Genomic DNA, 15,618 nt, shown 5'->3' with positions numbered 1-15,618 from the left:
TGAGTGTAGATCAGGTTGGCTGTAATCATTGGCATTTACAGCTCCGAGTGGACAGTGCACGCAGGCTTATTTCCTGCCTTAATGAGGAAGTCAGAACCTGCCTCGGAGGCCCTGGTCATTGTTAAAAACTGATCTTTGAGCAAGGTGGTGAACAAGTGACAATAACATTTGGGTTCCCAGAACCTGCTTGATAATTAGCTTCAGCGGCTGCTGCAGCCATAAAGAGACCCGTGCTGCACCTGGTCCAGGTACAGTTATGGGTTTGAAAGCCCAGGGAACAACGGAAGGGGGTAGCAACAGTGGCTGACAGAACTGGCTTTCCTCTGAAAAGGCTCGCGTCCACCTACCTGGCCCTGGACGCTTGCTGTGGTGGGGGAGCTGGGCGCTGGGCTTCGTGGTGTTTTCGTGGGTATCATCTCGTTCATTTCATGATACTTTAGGGAGGTGGGAGCTTTTATCACACCCACTGAAAAAATAAGGAACTGGCCCAGAATACTTAAATATTTACCCTGGGCCCTATAGTGGCAGAGCTGGAATCTGAACCCAGGTCGGTATGACATTCGTTCATTCATTCATCGGACATAGAGTTTGTGTCCTTAGTTCAAGGCTGTGTGCTAGGTGATCGGGATACAGTAAGAAAGAAGGAAGATGAGAGCCCTGTCCTGATAGAGCTTACGTTCTAGTAAGGGACGGCAGACTCTAAATAAACCAATAAAATCAAGATACTTTGGGTGGGTACTGGACAGAAAATAAAGGGCGATTTTGTGGTGATGGAGGTGCATGATGGAGAGAGCGCTTGGGAAAGGCTTCCTGGAAAGGGGCACAGGAGTGAGTGATGAGACGTCTCCATCCATGGCAGGACCTGGGGAGGAACGTTCTGGAAGGAGGGCTCAGCCTACGCAGAAGCTTTGACAGGGGACAGGCTCAGCAGGTAAGAGACAGGAGACCGACGAGGCTGGAGCTCAGTGAGAGAGGATGAGGGACACGGGACAGGAGAGGTGACGGGGCTGGGCCTGTGGATCCTGCACCCCTCATTGTCACACCACACTCCCCTCAACAGTCGCCACCTGAGAGTCCAGCTCCCAGACGTATGTGCCACTGTCAGATGCAAGATGAGCCTGTGGCTGGATTCCAGCTCATTTCACCCCCCCCTCTTTTTTTTTTTTAAACACTTAATTCATCCTTACTGGCCTCCCTGATTCCCAAAGGAAGACCCAGCTGCCAATTCCCTCTTTATTTTAATATCTCTCCGGGTCCCTCCATCTGCTTTGGATCAGGGTGGAAACTGTCATCGTCACGCCTGCCAAATGAAGCCCTACATCTCTGTTAACCTAACTGGCAGGCAGACACCAAGCCTTCAGATCGAGGGCAAGCCAGGCCTTCGGGATGACCAGAGGGTGCAGGAAAAGATGACCCGCCGAGTTTGAAGGAAACCTCTAGGGCGATGTGTGTGTCAGGATGGTCACTGTGCTTTGTCCACCGGGGTGGGAAACTGGAAACAGGTGAGCTGTCCATCCGCAGAAGCCGGTTAACTAAAATTTGATCTCTTCATATCATGGAATACCAGGTGGCCATTAAAAGAAAGACCTAGAGCATGTTCATGACCTAAAATGATGGACATTGGAGGTGGACCACCTTGTAGGAAGAGAAAAAAGCAGACTGGAAAACAGACCACAGTCTGGAAAACAGACCACAGCCTGGCCCCGCATTTGAAGAAGTTATATACAGCTCCATGCTTGTGAGGACGGGTGCCAGGAACAAGTTTCGGAGGATTCACAGCAAAATATTAACTGTTGTCCTGTCTGGTGGGATTTGGGTGATTGTTTATATTCACTCTCTTGCTTAAAACCCTTCAGTGTTGCCCACTGTTCTAAAGATGATGTTTTCCACACTTGTCTTGGGACATGTTCACTCACGAGGCCGTCTGCTGTCTGACTCGTCCCCGCCTCGGCAACCTGATCTGTCTGCTTTTACTTAGGGCCCATGGGCCCTCCTTTTCTCCAACAATTCTTGTCCCTTTCTCTCTTGATGCCTTTGCTCAGGCTCTTCCCTTCGTCGGGAATCTTCTTCCCCGATGGCACACCCCAGCCACTTTGCCTTTGCTGCCTGTCCTTCCTGTGTGGGCTCAGTCTTCACTTCCAAGGGACCCCCTCCCCCACGGACTCCAGGGGGACTGCCAGGCTGCCCTGTCCCTGAACGGCTCTGCTAGGGCCCTCCCCTACCTGCACCCCAGCGGAGAGAAGTGCCCGGTCATTCCCCTTCCCCGCAGAGTACCAATTCCATGAAGGTGGGAGTGGCGTCCACCTCATTCGTGGGCCTGCTGCGTGACCCACGCACGCCACAGCCGCTCCGAGCTCTGTCCAACGAATGACACAGAAGCCTTCCTGTACGGCCTGCCTTTTCCTCACTAGCATTTGACTTTCCTTGGAGAAAAAAGAATAACAAAAATATTCTTTCTGGCATGACATGATCATGGCAAGAATGTAAAATAATTCGGAGAATGTTAATTACCTCTGTTGACATCATTTTTGGGTTCAGAACACTAGATCTCTTCTCATGGGAGAAAAAGGGTTGAAGCAAAAATAAGACGTTTCCGGATCTCTTCCTTCCTTGAAGGTTGTGGTGTGGTAGAGTGGGCTTTGAGTCAGACTGCCTACAATCTACCCCCCTCCCGCACCAGTCTTGACCAGCTAGCTGTGTGAACTTGGGCAAGTGGCTATTCTTCTCTGATTCTCCAGTCACATTTCTTTTAAATGATTGATTGATTGATTTGACAGAGAAGGAGGGAGGAGGAGCACAAGCAGGCAGAGTGTGAGACAGAGGCAGAGGGAGAAGCAGGCTCCCCGCCGAGCAGGGAGCCCGAGGTGGGGCTCGATCCCAGGACCCGGGGATCATGACCTGAGCCGAGGGCAGACGCTTCACCGGCCGAGCCACCCAGGGGGCCCCGTGAGTCACATTTCCGGAGCAGACTAATTTCTGCCTGTGGTGAGGGCGAGGTGAGGCCGCGCACGTCGAGCGCTCAGCTCGGGCTCCGGAGCGAGTGCTCGCTCTTCGCCGTGGGCCGTGTCCGCATCCCGGCCCTGCTCCGATCCCGCCGGTGCCTCACTCACAGCAGTGCTCCAGCGTAGCTTGAGTCAACGTGAAGATGTTCTAGTGCCTTCTGAGGGGCTTGGTCAGCAGTTCTCCTTGGTCGTGGGCCACAGACGGGGGGAGCCCCTCTTGTTTCTCACCTCGGCTTGTCTTGCAAGCAGCAGTCCTCAGAGGTCAAACCCGCGCAGGCAGAGACGGATACTTTGGCCTTCGGCTTCGGGGAGCAGCAGCCCTCGGTGACGAGACTATGACCGGCCCTGGCTTGGTGGCCGGAAATGATGCGGTTCAGTCTGGCCGCTGGAGAGGGAGCCTTGCTCGGCTGGAGCTTTTCTTCTTGGCCTCTTCGATCGCCCACGGCCAAGGGGCCACCCTTGCTGCCATGTCGCGGCCAGATTCTGGAAGTTCATTTGCTCACGTTGGCTGTGGACAACATTCAGAGATGCTCCTTGTCTCATTCTCTGTGGTTTAATGAATTAGATTCAAGAGCTTGATTGAAAGTCTTGCTCTTCATTTCTTGTCTTTTGCCTCCGTTTCTGCATCGGGGGGACCATTCCAAAGAGAACCTCCATCCAGAGGACTAGTACGGAAAACGCGAAGAAGGGGCCCATCGGTGAAGGGCTTCAACCAGCATTGAACTAAAATGGTAAACCTAGGTTAAAAAGGAAAGAATTTTGGTTTTATACCTAACAGCTTTTGTCAGTAAATTCACTGGGTCTGTTTTTCTGGTAACCGAAGAAAAAAAACCCAGATTTTTGGGACTCCTTGGAGCCTGGGGGTATTTATGAGAATTCGTTCTGGCATGTCCCAAGAACGTCCTCTGTTTTATCTTGGAGAAACGTTTGCCAGTTTGGTCTCAGCTGGTCTGGTGAGCCCACGCCCCAGCGCGCCCTGGGCCTCCGGACAGACAGACAGTTGAGGATGGTCGTGCCAGGCCAGCTGAGGCCACCTCCCCACCCTGGCGGCACGGCCCCGATCGGGTTTGTGTTTTGGGGAACATCCGCATACCTTGAAGGAAAGAGCACCCTGAGCCCAACCTGGCCGGGACACCTCGAACGGGTGTGACAACTTTACACACTCCCAAACGTGCCTGCACGAGCCCTTGACATCCCGATGTCAGCGTATCCAGCCAATACTTCATTTTCACGTCAAGGGTTCCGACTGAGATCGACTCAGCGTTGCTAAGAACAAGGCTTGTTTTAAGCTCTGGGCATAAGCTACTGGTCCTCGACTGCACCACCTCAAAAGTCAGATGGCTGGGCCCGCTCCTGGAGCTGCTGCTTCAGGGGTTCTGGGTCCGGGCCCGGGAATGTGCCTTTCTCGCAAGTGTCTGGGTGCCGCCGCCACCAATGGTCCGTGGAGCACACTTTGAGAATGAGTGAAGGAAGAGCTTCTCGGTCTGAGTTCCTTGGTTTAAACTCCCAGCTGTGCCACTAACAAAAAATATTCATGGGAAACTTGCATAGTATAAAATGAACCATTTGAAAGTGAATAATTCAGTGACGTTCAGTTTATTCACAGTGGTTCGCAAACACTGTCTCGGTGTAGTTTCAGAGCATTTCCATCATTTTGAAGCAAAACCTCATACCCGCTAGGAAGTTTCTCTCCATTCCCTCCCTCCCCTCCTATTGGAGTTCTGTCTCTGCGGATTTATCCGTTCTGGATATTTTGTATAAATAGAACCACAGTACATGTGACTTCTCATTTGGTTTTTTTTTTTTTTTCTTTCCACTTAGCATGATGTTTTTGAGATTGACCCATGTTGTTAAATGTATCAATACTCCTTTTTATGGCTGAATATTCCATTGTATGTGGATAGCTACAATCTGTTTATCCATTCATCCATTGAAGTTTGCCACTTCTTAGCTGTGTGTTGTTGCTCATTACTTAACCTCTCTGAACCCCAGCCTTTTATCTGACCATAATAACAGTAGTTTCTTCCTTGTGGAATTGTGAAAATGAGTGAGAACACACGCGTTAGCTCCCTGACACTATTCCAGGCACATATTTAATGCCTCACTAAATGGAAGCTGTTACAATTACTCTTCAACTTAACTTAGTATTTCTCGGATGTAGATCCTGTGATAAGGATTTGAGTCCCAAGTAGCTTATTTGGGAGGTAATCCTAAGAGTCATCTTGAGGGGAGTTGAGAAGGGAGACAGGGCGTGGAAAGAGCCAGACTAGATTGTGTTATCAAGCCAGCTGTCGTAGCCCACACCTAGAGCGAAGTCTTTCTATTTTTTAATGTTTTAAAAATCTCTTTCACCCATCCCCTCACCCACCTCCCAAGCGGTTCACGCAGCTAAATCTTGCTGGAAACTCTGGGAAATGGTGTAGAGCACATTCCCTAGAGTTGTCCTACTGTGGGGTGGGGGTGGGGGGAGGGATATTGCTATCCCTGCTTCTGCCTGCCAGGTTGATCCAGGGGTGAATTCTGCGGCCCTCCGGGCTCGAGAGAGGTGCGGGAGAGAAAGCCCCGGGGAAGCAGCTGCAGGTGCTGGCCGCTGGCAGTCCCACTGTGTGCCCTGAAGCGGCAGGCCGAGAGGAGGCGGGCTGGTCTCCGCAGCAGCCGCTGTGCCCTTCCACCAGGACAGCTCTGTTTTTGTGCCAGTGCTTAACACGTCTGTCATTCCAGCCCATCTCTGTGTGCTCCATCCTCACTATGAGATGAATGGGTTTGAATGATAGCTAGTTGGCTATTTGGAGACTCTAAATTTTGGTCCGAATTTTTCTCGAAGCCTAGCCTGGTGCTGGTTCTATAGACACTCTCACCATCGACCCCCGGGCAGCTGATGACATGTATCCCCACAGTGAAGCCCTCTCCAGAGCTGTTGGCTTGCCTTACCCAGCCCCCCTGCCCCAGGCGCTTCTCTGCTGCTGACTGAGCTGACTGCACCCCGAGCAGACTGAGTTAGCTCCCAAACCTGTTCGCATTAGTTGTGTTGTAATTTAGAATAAATTCAATGACACGGATTAAATAATAAATAAATTGAATATCGTGTAATCCAATTAGATAAAAGTGTAACATTTAACATTTCTATGAAAACTAAGATGAATGCTTTGGAGGCATAATTTGCTGAAAAAAATTGCTGTTGAATTAGGGGCAAGAAACATTGAAAAGTAGTTGTTTAAATTTGGAAGAATTCTTCGTTCATATGGCTTTGGAATGGTTTTAGGTTCTCTCTGCTTTGGCAGACACTCTTGACTAGGTAACTCAGTGCCTGTTTCGATCCCCTTTCTTCCCATTCGGCCTCTACTACAGAGGCTGGAAGCCAAGGCCCTGAATTTCCAGCTTTCTTTGGATTCTGGTGTGTCAGTGACCCAGTTCTGACTAACGAATACATCAAACTGTGCTGGGGGAGGGTGTGGTTCTGAGAAACATTGCTTTCCCGAAATCAGGAACAGGTGTGTTAGGCTTATGTTTTCATCTTCTTTCTGCATTAAATGTAGATAGAGTATTTGGAGGTGCAGCAACCATTTTGTGACAATGAGGCTCCAACCCAACACCAAAAGTCAGTAAAGTGGAAAGTCCTTTATGACATTCTAGAGCCACAGCACCAATGTAGGAATGTTTAGACTTTCATATATTAGATAATTAAAAGTTTGTATTACTTAATTCGTTGTTAGTTGTAGCCCAAAGCATTCCTAATTGATACAGCTTCTTCAAAGAACTTGAACCCAAAATTCATGGGTGGTGCATTCTGGGTGTGGCTTATCCAAGAGAGATGGTATGCAACTTCAGTCAGGTGACCCATCCACACAGGGATTGATCATTTATCAAACTGTTGGTTAATAATGGCGTATCTATATGTTTTAAGTTAAAATGTTATGTAGGTAACCCGAATCTAATCATGAGAAGGACAGCAGTCAAACTCCCAATGGGAGACATTCTAGAGGACATTGACTAATAGTCCTCAAGACTGTCATGACCATGAAAGGAAACTGAGAAACTATCACAGCTCAAGGAGTCCGGGGAGACATGCCCCTAAACGCAACGTGGTAGCCTGCCCTGGATCCTGGAACAGAAAGAGGACATTAGTGGAGAAACTGGTGAACCCAAATCCAGTCAAAATTTCATTAATAGTAACGTGCCAATGTGAGTTTAGTTTTGACAAATGTAACCTGATAATATCAGATGTTAATAATGAGAGAAACTAAGTGATGGGAACTCGGTGTCCTGTTGGTGCAAACTTCTACTGTAAATCTGAAGTCATTCCAAAATAAAAAGGTTAGTTAAAGGGCACCTGGGTGGCGTAGTTGGTTATGTGTCTGACTCTTGATTTCCGCTCAGGTGATGATCTCAGGGTTATGAGAACGAGCCCTGTGTCGGGTTCTATGCTGGGTGTGGAGCCTGCTTAATATTCTCTCTCTCCCTGTGCCTCCCCACTGCCTCCCTCTAAAAATAATAATAATAATAATAATAATAAATAAAACAGCCATCCCTTTAAAAAAAAAGTTTATTAAAAAATGCTGTGTAGGCATTATGAATTATTTTTCTTTTGGTATCCTCACTTGGACAGACACTTGATTAGCTCACCAACTACCAGCCTTCCAAGAAAGACGTGGGTGTTTCTAGTGCACTTGGGGTGCTCACTTACGTAGCTTGCCTTGCTGATATGGAAAAAGAAATACTTTGCAAACAACTTTCTCTCCCTTTTTAGGCTATATCTCATAGCTACCCTACTGTAGAGCTGCTTGGGGCTTTAAAAGTTTACTTTTAAAAAATTTATTATTTAGGGGCGCTTGGGTGGCTCAGTTGATTAAGCCTCTGCCTTCAGCTCAGGTCATGATCCTGGGGTCCTGGGATTGAGCCCTGCGTTGGGCTCCCTGCTCAGCAGAGAGTCTGCTTCTCTCTCTCCCTCTGCTTCCCCCCTCACTCTCTTTCTCTCTCTCTCTCTCTCTCTCTCTCTCAAATAATCTTTAAAAAAGTATTTATTTAAAATTTAAATTTGTATTTACTTTTGAATTTAATCTATTTTCATTATTTTACTTGTAATCTAATTTTTACTAATCTAATTAAATTTTATATTCAGTTTGGTTTTTATATTATTTTATTGTATCATGCTGCGCGAGTACATAAACCGATACGGTGATGAGAGATGGTTTAGGAATAGGCATTGGGCTCAGGACGTCGCTGGAGCTTTCTTGGGCATGATGCCCTGTCTTTTGGCTGGGGGTGCTAAGCTGATGGGTGTTTGCCTGACGACATCTGTGCCATCATCAGCCCAGAAGCCTGCTTGGCAGGGACCCTGGAGGCAAGCAGAACCCACACTTAGAGGCCATCCTTCCTGACATTGTTTCAGCTCCCGGGATCCAGCCGTGTTCCTATCCCTGGACTTTTCCATTTAAGATCCAGTAAATGTCCTTGTTCTCTTTTTAAAGCCACATGGAGTTGAACTTCTGTCTCTGTCTCTTAGAACCATAGGATTTTTGTTGAAACCGTGGCTGTCTCTGCCCTTCTGATTTTCAGTTGAGTCCGTTCCCTCTGCCTCCCCACGGTCCTTAGCGCGAAGCTCGACACTGACTGCCCGGGCTTGCCCACGAGTCCTGACAGCACTGGGTTAACTTCCTTGCCCCGCCCGCTCTTCGCTGCGTGAGTTACGACCAGCGTGAATTCCGCGACTTCTTAGAGCCTCAGTTTCCTTGTTCGTAAGGTGGGAATGAAAGCCCGCTGTGAGTCTTATTTGGGTAATGAAATGAGGACATGCCTGTGAAGCATTAACAGAGTTCCATTTTATTTTTTTATTTTTTATTTTTTTATTATGTTAGTCACCATACAGTACATCATTAGGTCTTGATGTCGTGTTCCATGATTCATTGTTTGCGTGTAACACCCAGGGCTCCATGCAATACCTGCCCTCCTTAATACCCGTCACTGGGCTAGCCCATCCCCCCACCCCCCTCCCCTCTAAAACCCTGTTTGTTTCCCAGAGTCCATAGAGTTCCATTTTAAATAATCCAACGTTAGTGATTTGGTCCACTTCTATGAGTAAGTGGCCAGGTTATCACGGAGAGCAGCTCTGTCGTATTTATCTTTGTATCTTCCACGATGCCCGGGCTACAGTTGGAGGCTGAAACGTTTGTAAATATGTTAAGGATCTCTGTAAGACCCAGTCTGTCCCCTCGGGTCCTTCGAGGCTAGTGAGAGCCATCGCCTGGTCGAAGGCCAATCAAGAGCAAAGCGAGAACATACCTGAAATAACAAAAAAGCAGTTCCTGAAGGCAACACAGGTTTTCCGTACGTACTTCACGGCCACACTGCGTCAGCGGAGCGGCTGCGAATAGTCAGGGAAGCTCTTCTCATGGGGACGCAACGAGATGGGTAGGCAACGTGCCCATATGATTTTAGGAACAGGGGAAAGGGTATTATATAAATGGCCTTAACCCTGTGTTTGAAGGCGATTTGTCCAGAAAGGATCTAAGTTTTACTGATATTGGATGGATGTCACAAAAGAAAAGGCTTCCCAAAGAACTGGAGGGGCCGATGGCCCTGTCAGGCAGGTAGCTGCTACTTTTAAATTAAAAAAAAAAAAACAAAACAAACCAACAGCTTGGAATTTAAAAAAATTAAAAAAGTAGCAAGACTAAAAAAAATTAAGAAAAGAGACCAACATGAGCACTGAATATATTAGCACTAAAATAAATGTGTGGTTCAGATTACACACACACACACACACACATACACACACACACACACACAGAAACTGGCCTTGAAATAGTCATTACTTAAAAATAATTGTTTTCAGGATGCCTGGGTGGCTCAGTCAGTTAAGCATCTGCCTTCAGCTCAGGTCATGACCCCAGGGTCCTAGAATAAAGGCCTGAATCAGGCTCCCTGCTCAGTGGGGAGTCTGCGTCCCCCTCTGCCTGATGTTCCCCCTGCTTGCGTGTGCTCTCTATGTCAAATAAATAAATAAAATCTTTAAAAAAACAATTATTTTCATAATATATGATTTTGTAAAACAAACAAACCGAGATATGTCTCTCTTGCTCTTAATTGTCGAACTTGCTTAAAACATGCAGATTTCCTTTTTTCTCTGTTTTTTATAAAACAAAATTAAACCGAATGTAAGGCATTTCAGAATTGCAGACATGCAAAATCCTTATGAGGAACATTTGACCTGATTTGTTTTACTAATTAACAGAGCACCCTCCCCTGAATGGCATGTCTCACCCGACAGCACATTTTTAATCAAGGCATAAATTGTAGCAAACCAAGGTTTCTAAGAAAACCATGAAGCATCACCCCAACCAGAAGGATGCGTTCGTGTGGCAGCAGTAACACAGCGGGAACCTGGATGAAGGGAGTGCGGAGTTAATTTGCGGGGGGAATGAAGGTCCCAAGATATGACAACTTCTGCCTCAAGACAAACGGCCACGGGCAGCTGGCCGTGGGGTGTCCCCCGTGGCAGCTCACGGGAAGATCCAGGCATCATCACAGGGCTGATGGCATCCAGTGGCCAAAAGAGCAATTAAAGGAGAAATCATTTGGAGAAAAAAATGTCAAGAAGGACATGTCCATGTGAGCAATAATGTTTGGGCCAAGTAGGCTGCCTTTCTCATTGGAGACCTAGTGATTAAGGGTGCCAGGGCCGGAGACAGAGGGCTCCCCGTGGTCCTGGTCCCCGGGGAACTGAAGGGCTCAGATCTGAGCTCTCAGGGGCCTGTCCTGGGGGCCATGCCAACCAGCCTCAGGGATGGAGAGTTGAGAGGCTCCAGGGATGCAGTTCCCCTGGGTGTTTAGGGAGACAGATGCTGCATCTGGCTTTAGAGCTGTTTATATTGGGGGCATTGCTGTGTTTCATTTCCAACTTTAAATGGTAGCCTTTGAGAGTCCTAATTCATGCAGGTAGTGGAGAATATCCTTCTAGGGCTCAAAGTGCTTAGGATTCTGCATTTAAAGGGAGCTTCGTTTCTCTCTGTTTCCACCTCCGCTCCCCCTTTCTTCTGCTCTTTCTGAGAGGGGTCCTCAGTGGAATTCGTAATTCTCAAGGACAGCTAAAATTTTTTGAAGTAGATTAAAGAAGCCCTAATACAGCCTGTTCATAAGAATGCCGTCATGGACGATATAACCTCTAAAGCCATGTCTCATAGTCCTATTTCCCAAGGAGGATGACTTTGCATGGCTGGGTGTATTTTCATTCAAAATGGTTTTTTTATTTTTAATTTTTTTTTTTTTTAGAGAGGGGGTGAGGGAGGTGGAGAGAGAGAGAGGGAGAGAGATGGGACCGAGATGGGCTCGATCCCACAACTCCGAGATCATGACCTGAGCTGAAATCAAGAGTCGGATGCCTCACCAACTGAGCCACCCAGGTGCCCCTCTTCCAAATTTATTTTTAATGCACAAACTAACATATTATTCCTTTAACAGAAACAGAGCTGTTCATACATCTTGACTTCGCTCCCTGTTGGTGGATGTTTTTGTGGCTGTCTGATATGTGTGGATACCCCTGTTGCATTGTGCCAGTTTTCCACGTCGGTCTGCTTTGTTTGCTTAATTATCTGTCATGGAGATTTTTCCATATTGGGACTTAAAGACCCACTGCTTCCCTGCTTCCTTTGTTTCATGACTGTGGCCATGTGGTATCCCATCATATGGATACATCACCATTTTTTTTCCATCTATTTCTCACTGATGGACTGGAGCAGAACGTACAAATTTGGAAACGCAGTTTGTCTACCTCTCTCTCTCCACACACACACACACACACACACACTCACTCACTCTTACGGCACTTCTCTGTAGGGTTAGGGAAAAGCCTATGTACACGTGCTCACAGGATCTCTACAGCCGTGCGTGTATTTCGTGGCAGTGGAATTGTCTTGTGTATGAATTACTTATATATGATGATATATATTGCATGGGTTATGAAGAAGTTGTGCTGGTGAGGATGATGCAGGCTTATTCTTTCTAGAGAGGCTTGATGAATAAGAAAGAGACTGTAGTCTGCAGTCACAGTTTGAGCTTTGCAGGTGTAGCTGTGCAAAGAATCATGTAACACCCCTGCTTGGATTAAAAAAGACAGTAGCCACGAGATCCTGACACTAAAGTCCAGTGTAGAGCGATGGGGGATGTTAATAAGTGATGTTTCAACCAAGACCGTGTCCCAGGAACTCGGGGTCGTAGGAAGAAGGCTGCTAGGAAAGTATGTTCAAAGGGAAGTTGGAGAGAGATAGGAGGTAAAAAATAGGCTGGAAGTCAAAAGCGTCAGGGTTGGGGCGCCTGGCTGGCTTAGAGGAGCACGTGACTCTTGATCTTGGAGTCAGGAGGTCGAGCCCCATGTTGGGTGTAGAGATTACTTAATAAAACTTTAAAAAGTGCGGCGAAGTTGCTGTAGTCTTGCAGTCTTGTAGTAGGATTTTGGGGTCAAATTAACAAGCATGTAGACTCTTAAGGTAAGTTTCCTACCCTTTGCCTGTGGGGGAGTTTGCTAATCCCTACAGAATTGTTTTCCTTTTGAACCTGAGGCAGCCTCTCAAAGCTTCTCTCGACATTGTTCTAGGCCAGTCCGAATGAGTCAGGCCTGACAGGCAAGATGAAATCTGTTTGCAATCCCAAGTCTGTAGGGACCTGCTCTATGTGAGGGGCTGGGTTTCTGGGGGGTGGAGCTCAGCATTGTCCTTGATGGATTCCCCGGCACTTTCCAAACCTTTGCCACCCCAGAATGAAAACCAAACACACACCCAAACAAAAAACCAAAATAAAACAAACAAACAAACAAAAACCAGTATGGAATGGGGACAAGCAAGGACTTTTGAGTTATCCAGAGTGGAAGTAAAGCCACTTGTTCATTTGGGGACCTTGGATAAGTTAATTAATTTACATTGGACTTAATTTCCTCACTTGTAAAGTAAGGAAAAGAATACCTCCCATGAGAGCACAAAAGGCACTGAAAAGTGGATGGCATGCTATTGGAAATAATGCACGAGGCTGACGGTGTCGACTGCAGCCCCCGTATCCCATCAATCCTTGGCTATGATGACTCCACTTTCTTTGATTAACGGCCTTTAAGAAGGATTTTACTCCTGCTGGATGTTGACAAATTGTGGGATGGATTGAAGCCACAAAACATGTTATCTCCCGGGGCTTCAGTGAGGTTAGAACCCAGGTCTCTAGAGATGAAATATTACTTCTTGAACCCACTATGCGAGAACCTTCCCTTAATCTGATCCCAGTGTGGCCTCATGCAAGCTGACCATCGAGCCACCGCGGCCTTGACGATTAATCGCAGTGCCTGCAAATGTGGGGGCGTGGCTCAGTGCTGCTGCCAGGACTCAGTTGGCCCAGCTGTGGCGTGTCAATAAGCCATGGGATCAATGAAGGAACGGCCATAAAACATCCTTTTGAAACCTTGAAAGGACTAGGACATTGACAATAGTGAAGTGGGATGTCGGGTATCAAAGGAGCGGTCACTGCAGCCATTAAAGAAAGGTTTAGGGATTTATGGCCGCTCTTTAGTGATTTCCCCCAATTGTTAAGGGATGATATTTGCCACATGGCCTTTCCTGTTGTGAAAACTCCCAGGTCAAATGTGATAAATTCTGTCTTCTTCCAGGAGAAAGGATGAAGCAAGGGACTTCCTTATTTGAGCGAAGAATTAATAATAGGCAGTATGTATTGAGAAGTTAGGTTTTAAATTAACGCTGTTATTTAGAACAGGCACTGTTCTAAATGCTTTACTGATAAGTTCATTAATTCTGCACAACAGCCTTATTAGATGGGTGCTATTATTGTCCCCATTTTACAGATGAGGGTGCTGAGGCACAGAGAGGTTAAGTGACCTACTCAAGGTCACACAGGCAATGGGTGGTACAGCCAGGATACAAACGGAGCCTGCACTTTAATTCTGCTATACTGACTCTGAGCCACCTGCTGGGTTAATCCCATTTCAGTAGCTCTCTCGACTTCAGGGCTTCCAGAACTTTTACTATGATAATCAGCATTATACATCTTTAATAGCTGGAGAGAGGATATGACATTTTTCAAATTAATGCCCCCAATCAGGACATCTGTCATTTTGCAGAAGAGCTTGAATTCAAATCCATGCAATCTGGATTCAGGATCCGGATATTAACCATCCTGTCACACTGCCTCTCAACGCGGCCCACTCTCCCAAAGCTGTTTTTCCCTCAAATGATCAAAACGGCACTTGTGGATTTTAAGTCTATGTTAGAAGCTGATCAGAGCTGCGATGTTAGTAATACAACCTGTTTGTCTTGGTACAGGACATCTGTCGTTTCTGCTGGGCTAGCCTAGCGTCTGCGCTCCCTACTTTTTATCGCATTCCGGTTTTCCTTGGGGGGTCCCACACACTCTCATCGCGTGCAGTCAAGGCGTCCAAGCTAAGTCCAGCAGATGCTTTCCTGCGACTGTGAATCTTTCATATTTGAACCAAAAAAACTCCAGCACAAAGCGTGGTGGGAGCTGCTGCATTTTTCCCGGGGAGCCCGATGTAGGTGTCCTGCGTGCCTCTCCAGAGTTCCCTTGCTTGTGTCTTTTCTGACACGTGGCTGTTGTATGAGTTACCCATCGCTGTGATAATGCTTCATGACAAACGGCCACAAAACTGTCAGTGACATTCAAAAATAAGCCCCGGTCACAGGTTTGGGGTCAGCTGGCGTTTGGTTCTGCTGCCTTGCTGGGTTGCTCACAGGACTGGGGACCGGTGTGGGGAGGTTGGTGCATCTGGGACAGCTGCCTCTGCTCCATGTGTCTCTTACCTTCTGGCAGGCTAATCGTGGCATGTTTTTGTGGCCGTGGCAGAGGCACGAGAAAGCGCAAATACGCAAGCCCATTAAAAAACTGAAATTCCACCTTTTCCCCTTTAAAAAATGTATTTTGACATGATTATCGGTTCACGTGGAGTTGTAAGAAATACAACAAGATCCTGTGTACCCTTTTTGTACTTTCCCTCAACACTGAGATCTTGCAGAAATTCTATATAGTGCAGTGTTACACCCAGAACATTGACATTGATGCAACCCACTGATCTCGTTCAGATTTTCTCAGTTGACTTGTACTCATTTGGGTGCAGTGCATATTTAGTTCTGTGCCGTTTTATCACAAGGGTAGATTTGTGTATCTATTACAGTTAGGATACGGTGCCGTTCCAAAACCACAGAGATAACTTTGCATAACCATGCCCACCTCTCTCGTCCGCTGCCCCAATCCCAGGAAATCACTAATCTTTTCTCCGTTTTCTTCCCCCAAGATTTATTTGCCAGAGAGAGAGAGAGTAATAGTGTGTAATTCTTTTTTTTTTTTTTTTTAACATTGTTAAGATTCTACTGGTAATATTTTGTTACGGAATTTTCAGGAATATTTCAAGGAATATTTTGTTAAGGAATATTCAGGTAGCATGAGAGAGATTAGTCTGTAGTTTTTTTTTTTCTTTTTTTTTTTAGTACAGTCTCTCTGTTTTTGGTATCGGTAACACTGACCTCATAAAATGAATTGACAAGCATTCCCTCCTCCTCTGTTTTCAGGAAGAAGAGATTTTGTGAAGTTGGTGTTAATTATTCTTTAAGTT

This window comes from Ursus americanus, chromosome 14, assembly GCF_024610735.1.
Source record: "Ursus americanus isolate L20-20 chromosome 14, mUrsAme1.1.p, whole genome shotgun sequence".
Taxonomy (NCBI): Eukaryota; Metazoa; Chordata; class Mammalia; order Carnivora; family Ursidae; genus Ursus; species Ursus americanus.
This window is presented reverse-complemented; position numbering follows the sequence as displayed.